This window comes from Eriocheir sinensis, unplaced genomic scaffold (assembly GCF_024679095.1).
Source record: "Eriocheir sinensis breed Jianghai 21 unplaced genomic scaffold, ASM2467909v1 Scaffold463, whole genome shotgun sequence".
In the NCBI taxonomy this organism is placed as follows: domain Eukaryota; kingdom Metazoa; phylum Arthropoda; class Malacostraca; order Decapoda; family Varunidae; genus Eriocheir; species Eriocheir sinensis.
The window spans coordinates 179,859-192,907 of record NW_026111791.1 but is presented as its reverse complement, the minus strand read 5'-3'; positions in this window follow the sequence as shown (position 1 = coordinate 192,907).

Genomic DNA, 13,049 nt, shown 5'->3' with positions numbered 1-13,049 from the left:
GAGGGAGTCTGCGAGAACCTCCACCCCCTGGAGTGACAGATGCACGCCATCCTTGGCATACAAGGTGGCTTTATTGTAGAAGAGGTCCCAATTGTCAAGGAAAAGCCAACCATTTCGCTTACAGTGGGCCGCTAGCCTGCTGTTTACTGCTAAGGCTCTGGAAAGCCATCCCTCCCACCCCTCCTCGGCAAAACCCCACAACAGCCGGCACCCCCGAAGTCCCTCCCCTCAGCAAACTATTCCCTGAAGCGCAGAAACATCTCTTCGATACCAACCGCAATGATGTCATGACCCCCGTAACTGCAGAAGACGATTGGCTGTGTCCCTCCCTGCTAAAATTTCCTCCATTCTGTTAGATACGTGCTGGATGCCTGCCCTGGAAAGCACACTGAAGCCTATTTTCCTTATCCCTTGAACAAAAGTACCTGTCAATGAACCTGACTTGAGAGTCCCCAACCACCAGTACTTTCCTCTTATTAACTTTGTCAGTAGACGGAAGGAAGCCGCTACAGGAGGAGAGGGAGGGCGGGCAGGGGAGTGGAGGAGGAAGAGGAGGAGGAGGAGGAGGGGGAGGAGGAGGAGGAGGAGGAGGAGGAGGAGGAGGAGGAGGAGGAGTGGAAGAAGGAAAGAGAGGAAGGGGATGAGGTCGAAGGGGAGGGGGAGGAGGAGGTGGCTGAGGTGGTGGCGGAGGTGGTGGGGAGGCAGGGGAGGAGGGGAGGGAGGAGGAGGAGGAGGAGGAGGAGGAGGAGGAGGACGATGAGTGGAAGAAGGAGAGAGGAAGAGGATGACGTCGAAGGGGAGGGGGGAGGAGGAGGTGGCTGAGGTGGTGGCGGAGGTGGTGGGGAGGCAGGGGAGGAGGGGAGAGGGAGGGAGGCGGGGGAGGAGGAGGAGGCGGGGGAGGTAGTGGTAGCAGAGGAGGGGGGAGGTGATGTGGGGGAGGACAAGGAGAGAGAATGCGAGGAAGAGCAGGAAGAGACGGAAGGAAGAGGTGGAGGAAAGGGGAGAGGGGGGTGATGAATGAGAGTCAGCGGCGGCAGAAGGGAAGGGAAGTATGGTGGGTGTGGAGAGGGGAGAAATCTTGTTCATTTCTGTAATTTGGACTGCAAAAATTTTCCCTCGAAACAACACTACTTACTCTAGAACTAAATGTTCTGATAAAAAAGTAATATACTGGCAAGGAAAAAAATGTTATATTCATATAACATGTATAATCTTCGTTTATGCAGGCTGCTGCTGTAATACATATTTTTACAAGATACATGGAAACTGGGTCAGGTATTTTATGAATATAAAATAAAAATTAACTAGATGAATTAGATTCGTTACTGTCAACAACAATACATTGTAACTGGTTTACCTCAAATTTAGGCGTCTGTTCTTACGTGCAAATTCATCAAGGACTTCATGATCAAGATTTGTGTCACAATGGACAGAGTAAGGCCAGTCCATTTAAACGACTGTCACTCACTGCGTTCCTAAGGTATGTTTTAAGCAATTTAAGGGCACTTAATAATCGCTCATTGGTGAAAGTGCTAACAGGTAGAGTTGAAAAATTTGCAATAGGGTGGAAAATTTTGGACGTGTGCCCAATTTTTTGGCACATGCTAATGTCTCAAGAACTTGCTTTGACCTCTCATGAGATTCACGACGCTCCCAATAACTCTGCCCCCGTAGATATTCATCTTCAACGAGATCGGCATCTCCATCAAGAAATTTCCATAAAATTCAACTGCCTCCTTCAGTTTACCAAAGCCATTATCAACTGAAAAAGAGGGAACAAGATTTCCCAACAAAAAACTCCTAATGTGTTTAGATGCAAACCTTTCCCTAAGTTGTGCTATAGCAGTGTCCGAAAATGGGAGAAAAATAGCTCTTCGATAGTACTCCTATGGAGTTGCTGTTGAAGGGTTAGCCTTAATTATGTTTATGATGACCACTGATTGTTCAAGGCTTCTGGATGATATCTCCGTACCTTTCCTCAGCTTGGGCAAAAAGTTGGTTGAACTTATTTCCATCACGATAGGACTGAAATGCATCTATGCAGCTCTGTGTAGCTACACTTCCAAGAGCACCCATCAGTTCTTGTTGTGACCCCTGCAGCTTTTCTGGCAAGGGTTTAATGAAACTTAGAACTAAGGTGAGCACTTCCAAACTCATGAGAAAACTTGGGTCACTTATTGCTATAGATTAGACTTGGCTGCTGATTCTTCACCTAACGTGTTTTGCAGTAATTATTCTTAATCATTATTTCATTATCTACCTACCTGATTAACTGAATTATCCGGGCATCAGCCGAGTCAGTAATGACTTTCCTACATTACATAGAGTACGTACGTGAAGCGTCTTCTGGCGTTTTGTGACCAGGGAGGAAATATGTAAAGAATGGAAAGACACAAATCCCAAGCCTGCGTGAATTCAAGAAATGACACACGCTGTAGAAAAAAAGTATTACATAAACAGAAAATGAAGTCTATCAATCATAATTTTTAGAAATTTGGAATTTGTGGTCAGAAAATATTATACGGATAACATGAATAGGCTACGGCCACGTGAGCCTACGTCGTCAATGAATGTCTCTCAAAATAGATCACCTGGGCCCGTATCCTCACGAGCTATTAACTTTTACTCTTAAAGTTACTATCAAAGTTAATAGTTTCAATTTATTAAGAGTAACAGCTATCCTCGTCAACTTTGAGTGTAAGTATTAGCAAATCCTGGCTACTATTATCTTCTTCTTTATGGCGGGCTCGTTGCTAAGGACGCCTCCGTGCAAAACGTAAACATCCGACATGAGTATATATAAAAAAAAAAAAAAAAAAAAAAAAAATATGTAAAAATGAAACAAACATAATAAATGGCACACACAAAAAAAAACTTTTTTGGCAGATAGAAGCAGCCTCCAAGGCTGTTTTTACTCCGTCACTCGTCAATACCCTTATCTCCCCTCCTGCGTCACGACTTGCTCTGCTGAAATTACCGCACCATAACCACGTCATCTGCCCCAATGATCTACGGGCCGGAGAACCAGCGCAGAAAAGGAGTAAGTTTAATTGGTCGCCAGATGAAACGGTCTTCTTACGTCAAATTCATGAAAAAATACGTACAATCAGAGGGTGTTATGGGAAGAGCATCACCCCTGAGGATAAGAAGAGAGCGTGGACTGAAGTGGCAGAAGCTGTAACAAGGTTGGTAATCACATAGTCATGCTTCAGTTAGCTTACAAACTAACCTAACCTAATCAAGTGGGTATTTTTTGCATAATAACACAACCACTGACCTTCCAAACAGAACATACCTTTTCATTCTGTATCTGAATAGTTTCATTATGACCATTTCTGCCACAACCCCCTCGCCCTCAACAACCTAACATAGCTAAACCTAACCATGCCAAACCTGCCCCGTCCTACCGAACACATCCTAACTTAACATGCCAAGTTTGTTGGGGGGTAAGAGGGGGTTGGTATAGATAGTTAAGGCATATTTGACCTTTTTTTATTTTTTATTATTTTTCATTTGTTTATTATTTTTTTATTGGGGGCGGGGGGGGGGTGATGCTAGGCATGCCAGACTATGGACACTTTTACAAATACTTTATGTCAAGACTATATGGGAATAGGTAAGTTTCGTGAGAATGGTAAAGTAAGATTAAAATAGTATATTTATAGCATTGGTCAAACAGATTATGGTGATATAATGTTAGATTGGAATGTACTCAAGATAATGAGATTAAGGTTAACGCTTTTATTTTGTTTGTTACATATTCACACGTTCATGATTCAAGTAACTTGCAAACTAACCTAACCTCGTCAAATGGGTATTTTTGTATACAAACACAACCACAGAGTTTCCAAACAGAACATACTTTTTCCTACTGCTCCATGTGAATAGCATTATCATGACCATTTCTGCTGCAACCCCCACTCCCTCAACAATCTTTTTAATTTTTTTTTTTTTACGTTGTTGCCTATTGCGCCATCTAACATAACTAAACCAACTCCTGCTAAACCTGTCCTACCTAGCACGTCCTAACCTAACATGGTAGGTCCCCAAGTTTGTTAGGGTGGAAAGGGGGTTAGTATAAGAGAGTCAAGTCATATTTACCTGTTATTTTATTTATTCCTTATTTAGATTTTTTTTGGGGGTGGGTGGGTTGGGCATGCCAGACTCTCAACACTTTTACAAGTATTTTATGTTAAGACTATATCGGAATAGGTAGATTTGATGAGAATGGTAAAGTAAGATTAAAATATTATTTTGATAGCATTGGTCAAACAGTTTCTGGTGATATAATGTTAGGTTAGAAGTACTCAAAAGAATGGAATTAAGATTAATGCTTTGAATTTTTTTTGTATAGCTGTATTGTGTAATATCCTCCTACTTAGAGAAAAGCATTTTAGAAAAGTAGGTAATGAAAAGTAGTATTTTTGGCCATGTTCATAACAACTAAAAAGTTAATGTCTTATGATGCATGTAAATAAAATACCGGTACTGATTTAGATTTCCATCACAGCATGTATTAAATGTTATTGGAGAAGGTATGGGAAATAAATAGCATGCCATAGTGAAACGATTAAGATACTCGCTTTACATTTATACCTTGACAGTGCCTTCCCTGGGAGTGGACCCCGTACGCAGGATGACTGTGAGAGGCGTTGGTACAACGTACAACAAAAATCAAAGCCTCGCATTACCAAGTGCAAGAATGAGCAGCGGCAGACTGGTATTTTTTTTAGTTGTTATGTCTTTAAATGTAAAACTTATATTAGTTAGTTTTTTATGTGCTCACAGAATGCAGCTATACTGGCCACAATGCCTTTATTTCAGCTTAAAGTTAATAAGTTCATAGCAGTGAACTGTATATTTTATATATAAATTTTTTTGATGTTCATCTGTCAATGACTATCAATCTATCGAAATACCTTGGCTATCTTCCCCCAATGAAGGGTTTTAGCCAAGACAGGCACACACTCACTCACACACTCACACTCATGTCCACCACTCTCTCAGCTGCACAGCCCCTGAGGGAGTAAAAAAGGCCCTCACTGCATGGGGGATTAGCTGCACAGTTCAGACAGGGAACTTCCACACCAAGGCCTCACAGCATACACTGGTTTATCCCTGCCCCTTCATAACAATGACATTTCCCCCAGCACCTGAGTGCCCCACACGTGTGGCACCACAGATACGCAGACATTAACTGTGGTAGATAAACTGGTGGATGACATCATAGGCTGCTCGTCTCATGTATTTGAAGGGGTACCAGAGCCACTCAGCATTGACACAGCTGATGATGTGTTAGGGATAGGACAGCAGCAACAGTCAAGCAGCAGTGAAATATTGACTGGCCTGTATGTTATGGGGGAAAAACTTTTATATTCTCATTAAAACAATTTATTAATCACTCTTAAATTCATATTCTTTGTAGATACACACTTTATCAGTCAATTATTTTACAACCAATAACAAATAGTGGAATATTTCTGTTAATAAGTAATATTTCACCTTTAAGATCCTTTTTCTTCAACTACGTACCTATTTAACCCATCCGCTACGATTGGCATGGATTTGGCTTCCACTGCTAGCCTGGTTACATAATAGTCCCAGGTCTTTCTCTGCCTCTGCGGTGGATAGTGGAGTGTTTCCCATGTGGTATTGGTATGCTGGATATCCCCTCCCAAGGTGTAGGACTACATTTTCTTCACTGAATTGTAGCAGCCACTATTTGTTCCATTTCTGTGGTTTGGTGACGTTTTCTTGCAGGAAATCCGCAGTTAAGGGGTTAAGTTACATGCATTAATCATGACTAATATATGACGCTTTTTTTCAGCCCCGCTGCTGTATTGCTAGAGACCATCCCAGCACATTGTTCATTACTTGTGGAAAATATACCATCAGCTGCTCCGGCAACAGCCACTGCTTCATCATCTGCTGGCCCAATGACACCAGCCACTGCTTCATCATCTGCTGGCCCAATGACACCAGCCACTGCTTCATCATCTGCTGGCCCAATGACACCAGCCACTGCTTCATCATCTGCTGGCCCAATGACACCAGCCACTGCTTCATCATCTGCTGGCCCAATGACACCAGCCACTGCTTCATCATCTGCTGGCCCAATGACACCAGCCACTGCTTCATCATCTGCTGGCCCAATGACACCAGCCACTGCTTCATCATCTGCTGGCCCAATGACACCAGCCACTGCTTCATCATCTGCTGGCCCAATGACACCAGCCACTGCTTCATCATCTGCTGGCCCAATGACACCAGCCACTGCTTCATCATCTGCTGGCCCAATGACACCAGCCACTGCTTCATCATCTGCTGGCCCAATGACACCACCCACTGCTTCATCATCTGCTGGCCCAATGACACCAGCCACTGCTTCATCATCTGCTGGCCCAATGACACCAGCCACTGCTTCATCATCTGCTGGCCCAATGACACCAGCCACTGCTTCATCATCTGCTGGCCCAATGACACCAGCCACTGCTTCATCATCTGCTGGCCCAATGACACCTGCCACTGCTTCATCATCTGCTGGCCCAATGACACCTGCCACTGCTTCATCATCTGCTGGCCCAATGACACCTGCCACTGCTTCATCATCTGCTGGCCCAATGACACCTGCCACTGCTTCATCATCTGCTGGCCCAATGACACCAGCCACTGCTTCATCATCTGCTGGCCCAATGACACCAGCCACTGCTTCATCATCTGCTGGCCCAATGACACCAGCCACTGCTTCATCATCTGCTGGCCCAATGACACCAGCCACTGCTTCATCATCTGCTGGCCCAATGACACCTGCCACTGCTTCATCATCTGCTGGCCCAATGACACCAGCCACTGCTTCATCATCTGCTGGCCCAATGACACCTGCCACTGCTTCATCATCTGCTGGCCCAATGACACCAGCCACTGCTTCATCATCTGCTGGCCCAATGACACCTGCCACTGCTTCATCATCTGCTGGCCCAATGACACCAGCCACTGCTTCATCATCTGCTGGCCCAATGACACCAGCCACTGCTTCATCATCTGCTGGCCCAATGACACCTGCCACTGCTTCATCATCTGCTGGCCCAATGACACCAGCCACTGCTTCATCATCTGCTGGCCCAATGACACCAGCCACTGCTTCATCATCTGCTGGCCCAATGACACCAGCCACTGCTTCATCATCTGCTGGCCCAATGACACCAGCCACTGCTTCATCATCTGCTGGCCCAATGACACCAGCCACTGCTTCATCATCTGCTGGCCCAATGACACCAGCCACTGCTTCATCATCTGCTGGCCCAATGACACCAGCCACTGCTTCATCATCTGCTGGCCCAATGACACCTGCCACTGCTTCATCATCTGCTGGCCCAATGACACCAGCCACTGCTTCATCATCTGCTGGCCCAATGACACCAGCCACTGCTTCATCATCTGCTGGCCCAATGACACCAGCCACTGCTTCATCATCTGCTGGCCCAATGACACCAGCCACTGCTTCATCATCTGCTGGCCCAATGACACCAGCCACTGCTTCATCATCTGCTGGCCCAATGACACCAGCCACTGCTTCATCATCTGCTGGCCCAATGACACCTGCCACTGCTTCATCATCTGCTGGCCCAATGACACCAGCCACTGCTTCATCATCTGCTGGCCCAATGACACCTGCCACTGCTTCATCATCTGCTGGCCCAATGACACCAGCCACTGCTTCATCATCTGCTGGCCCAATGACACCTGCCACTGCTTCATCATCTGCTGGCCCAATGACACCTGCCACTGCCAGGGATGACAATGAAGCTGCTCCACCACAGTCACCACCTACTTCATCGGAGTTAAGAGATGCCTTTCATAGGGCAGCAGTATAATTTTTTGATGCTGGGGCTGAATATTACTGCCTCAAGGCTATGATTTTGTCACTTTTTTTTATTACTGAGGAGGTTGGGGTGGAAGGGTGAAAATAATCTGTGCTGTTTTTCGACAGAAATGGTTAGCAAATTCATTCAAAGCACAAAATTTTCCAGAAAAAAATTGTGTGCCATTGTGAGTGGGTTCACTTGAGATTGGGCTCCAATACGCCTCCGTGGTCTAGTGGTCAGCATGCCTGGCTTCTACGCGGGCCCGGGTTCGAATCCCGGCCTGGGCAGTCGGCGTGCAGCTCACCCAGCTGATCATTCTCCCTCTCAGGCTGGTCTATAAATGACTACCTGGAGAAACTGTGGTAACCCGGATGTCACACTGGCCCTGTGTCCCGGGGTAATGGGCTCCCTCCCACCACAGGCTCAAGGGCCAATGTTACAGAGATGAGCACCAAGGCCACGCGCTGCTACAGCGTATGCCCCAACTTTACCTTTACCTTTAGTGGCTCCACTGACAGACATTGTATGTCGAAGGTCACTGGCTCAATCACCACAGCCAGCACTCTCTAACTTGGATTTTTCCGAGTTCCCTAGAGCCTTGATTAATTTCTCGGTGTTCAATGAGGAGATTTGCACCGGCACCCAGTCATGGATGTTACAAGATACGTTGCTACAATCAGGGCGTCATTTGGACTATATATATATATATATATATATATATATTATGTCTCAAAATATATATATATATATATATATATATATATATATATATATATATATATATATATATATATATATATATATATATATATATATATATATATATATATATATATATATATATATATATATATATATATATATATATATATATATATATATATATATATATATATATATATATATATATATATATATATATATATATATATATATATATATATATATATATATATATATATATATATATATATATATATATATATATATATATATATATTTACCATCATTAGCTTATAACACCTTTAGGCACCGATCATATTTGCATTTTATGTAGTCTGTGATGCAGGCAGGATATTCATTAGCACCTAATTAGACTCATGCTGCTCTCCAGTGCTCTCTGATGCACTCACAATCAAAGATGTTGTGTACCTCTATGGTAGCATTGAGTAATCTTAGGTCACTTGGTAAAGTGTTCACCTAAGTCCGACCCAAGCTGACAACATAAACCTAAGCGTGTTTGCAAGCTGAGTGCTTAGAATATTGGCATAATAATAAAAGATGCTGAAAACTGGATTCCACTACTTTATTGAATATATGAATTTGTTTACTGAGTGAATTGGTGACCAATCTGTTGCTATTTGTGTCTTGCTTGAAGATATTCATCATTGGGTTCAAAGCTATGGTATTAATGTGCAATAGTCGTCATAACAAAATACGTAGTAATTAATTATATATGTCAACCTATTTATTTTCATGAGATCATGGTATGACCACTGAAAAACATAGATTTTTTATCTTGGCTCCATTACAAATTCAGTATATAATTACTCATATATTAAATAAAGTAGTGGAATCCAGTTTTCAGCATCTTTTATTATTATGCCAATATTCTAAGCACTCAGCTTGCAAACACGCTTTGCCTGGTCAAACTCTTTCGCCTCTGCCTGTCAACATCTACCTTTCCTTCTTGCTGGAAGTATGCCTTCATACAGCCTGTACCTAAGAAGGGTGACCGCTCCAATCCCTCAAACTACCGTCCTATTGCTTTACTTTCTTGTCTATCTAAAGCTTTTGAATCAATCCTTAACCGAAAGATTCAAAAGCACCTTTCCACTTCTGACCTTCTATCTGATCGCCAGTATGGGTTCCGCAAGGGGCGTTCTACTGGTGATCTCCTAGCCTTCTTAACTGACTCTTGGTCATCCTCTCTTAGCCGTTTCGGTGAAACTTTTGCTATTGCGCTGGACATATCAAAAGCTTTTGATAGGGTCTGGCACAAATCTTTGCTTTCTAAACTACCCTCCTACGGTTTCTATCCTTCTCTCTGTACCTTTATCTCCAGTTTCCTTTCTGACCGTTCTATTTCTGCCGTGGTAGACGGTCACTGTTCTTCCCCTAAATCTATTAACAGTGGTGTCCCACAGGGTTCTGTCCTATCTCCCACTTTTTTCTGTTGTTCATTGATGATCTTCTTTCCAAAACGAACTGTCCTATCCATTCCTACGCCGATGATTCCACTCTGCATTATTCAACTTCTTTTAATAGAAGACCCACCCTTCAGGAACTTAACGACTCAAGGCTGGAGGCTGCAGAACGCTTAGCCTCAGACCTTACTATTATTTCCGATTGGGGCAAGAAGAACCTGGTGTCCTTCAACGCCTCTAAAACACAGTTTCTCCACCTATCCACTCGACACAATCTTCCAAACAACTATCCCCTATCCTTTGACAACACCCAGCTATCACCTTCCTCAACACTAAACATCCTCGGTCTATCCTTAACTCAAAATCTCAACTGGAAACTTCATATCTCATCTCTTACTAAATCAGCTTCCTCGAGGCTGGGCGTTCTGTACCGTCTCCGCCAGTTCTTCTCCCCTGCACAGATGCTGTCCATATACAGGGGCCTTGTCCGCCCTCGTATGGAGTATGCATCTCATGTGTGGGGGGGCTCCACTCACACAGCTCTTCTGGACAGAGTGGAGGCTAAGGCTCTTCGTCTCATCAGCTCTCCTCCTCATACTGATAGTCTTCTACCTCTTAAATTCCGCCGCAATGTTGCCTCTCTTTCTATCTTCTATCGATATTTCCACGCTGACTGCTCTTCTGAACTTGCTAACTGCATGCCTCCCCCCCTCCCGCGGCCCCGCTGCACTCGACTTTCTACTCATGCTCATCCCTATACTGTCCAAACCCCTTATGCAAGAGTTAACCAGCATCTTCACTCTTTCATCCCTCACGCTGGTAAACTCTGGAACAATCTTCCTTCATCTGTATTTCTTCCTGCCTACGACTTGAACTTTTTCAAGAGGAGGGTATCAGGACACCTCTCCTCCCGAAACTGACCTATCTCTCGGCCACCTCTTTGGATTCTTTTTAGGAGCAGTGAGTAGCGGGCTTTTTTTTTTCAAATGTTTGCTTTTTTTGTGCCCTTGAACTGTCTCCTTTGCTGTAAAAAAAAAAAAAAAAAGGTTTATGTTGTCAGCTTGGGTCGGACTTAGGTGAACACTTTACCAAGTGACCTAAGATTTTGTAATGGAACCAAGATAAAAAAAAGCTATGTTTTTCAGTGGTCATACCATGATCTCATGAAAATAAGTAGGTTGACATGTATAATTAATTACTACATATTTTGGTATGATGACCATTGCACGTTAATACCATAGCTTTGCTAGCATTGAGTAATCTTAGGGCTTTCTGACAAGCCGCCTTAACGTAACGTAAATGAGGCACCCAGGTTAGGCGGCTATCAAATAAAACCGAGGTAACGAGTCGTCTCTACACAGGACAGTCGCCTATTACCAAGATATAAGTCAGGGTCCGGATGAACGTCTCGAAGACGACAGAATACATAGCTACTGTCTTTGAGGACGAAAATCGAAAGCCGCGCGTATTTGCCCAATTGGCGACTCTATTAATTATCAATTGCAGTTTTTGTTCAATCAGCGACATCCTTGCCGCAGAGAACGAAATGGATAAATCGTCTACATATAAGGAGCTATGAACTCCATCAGGCAGGACACCAACGACTCCATTAATAGCCACAGCAAATAGCGTAACACTGATAAGACTGACCTGTGGTACTCCCTACTCACTTGGACAAACCTCGGAAAGAGTACTCCCTACTCTAACCCGTAAAGACGACGAGATAAAAACTCCTGAATAAAAACAGGGAGACGGCCACGAAGACCAAACTCAAACAGGTTAAGTAAAATTCCATGACACCAAGCGGCGTCATAGGCCTTCTCCAGATCAAAAAACACGGTCACCTGGTGGTGATTATTGGCAAACGCCTCACAAACTGAGGATTCCAAGGATAAAAGAACATCCGAGGTGGAGCGCACCTTTCGGAAACCATATTGCACCGGGGTCAATAAATTCCGGCTCTCCAAGTACCACATAAGCCTGACATTCACCATCTTCTCCATCACTTTACAAATGCAGGATGTTAAAGAAATAGGACGATAGTTAGTTGCTTGGAGATGATCTTTCCCAGGCTTCAGAATTGGGAGAATTACAGCCACACTCCACAGAGATGGAAAATCACCGGTACGCCAAATGAAATTGTAAAGATCCAATAAAAATGTAAAACCACAGTCAGACATGTGGCGTAAGAAAGCATAAGGGATGTCGTCTGGACCTGGCGAGGAATCATGACACTGGGATAAAGCCGTCTTCAGCTCGGAAAGAGAAAATGGGATATTATAAGATTCCCCTCCGGTGGAAGCGAAGTTAACGCCGAGTGATTCCAAATCCCGGCGATGACGAGCCCCTGGTGCAGTAGGATCTTTCCTAGAGGCACTGGCAAAGTGCTTGGCGATTAGGTCAGCAACAATCTTAGGGTCCGCCACCGTCTCCCCTGCATGCGATAGCACTGGGGGGGGAGGGGGGGAAAACTTCCCAGAGATCTTACGAACTCTGTTAAAGACTTCTGTGAGTGTAGTTCTGGTAGTGATGGAAGAAAGATAAGCCTTCCAAGAAATTCGTCGAGCCTCCTTGAAAGTACGTCGTGCTCGAGCACGCGCTCCCCGAAAAGCATCCAAACACTGGGGGTCCCCACGGTGACGACGAAGTCGAGAGAATGCAGCACGCTTCTCTTGCACAGCAGTTGTGCAAGCGCCGTTCCACCAGGGAACAGGACGTTTAGGGAACTGGCCAGACGTCCTGGGGACGGATTGAAGGGCTGCAGAATGTAGGGCATCAGTGAAATAGGATGCAACCTCGTCGGAAGTTCCAAAGTCAGCCAACGGACGAAGAGAGGAGCTAAGTTCCGTAAATCGCTGCCAGTCTGCTTTATCTAGATGGAGGGGGCCAGTATTGACACGGTCAGGGAGGGTAGAACCAAAAAAGGTGAGAAGTATCATGTTAGCTGAACCCTTTAACTTGGACACCTTATGAACAGAACTAGGGCACATCCCAAATATTTCCTCCTCAGAGAGCTCATAGAGGTCATGGTTATATA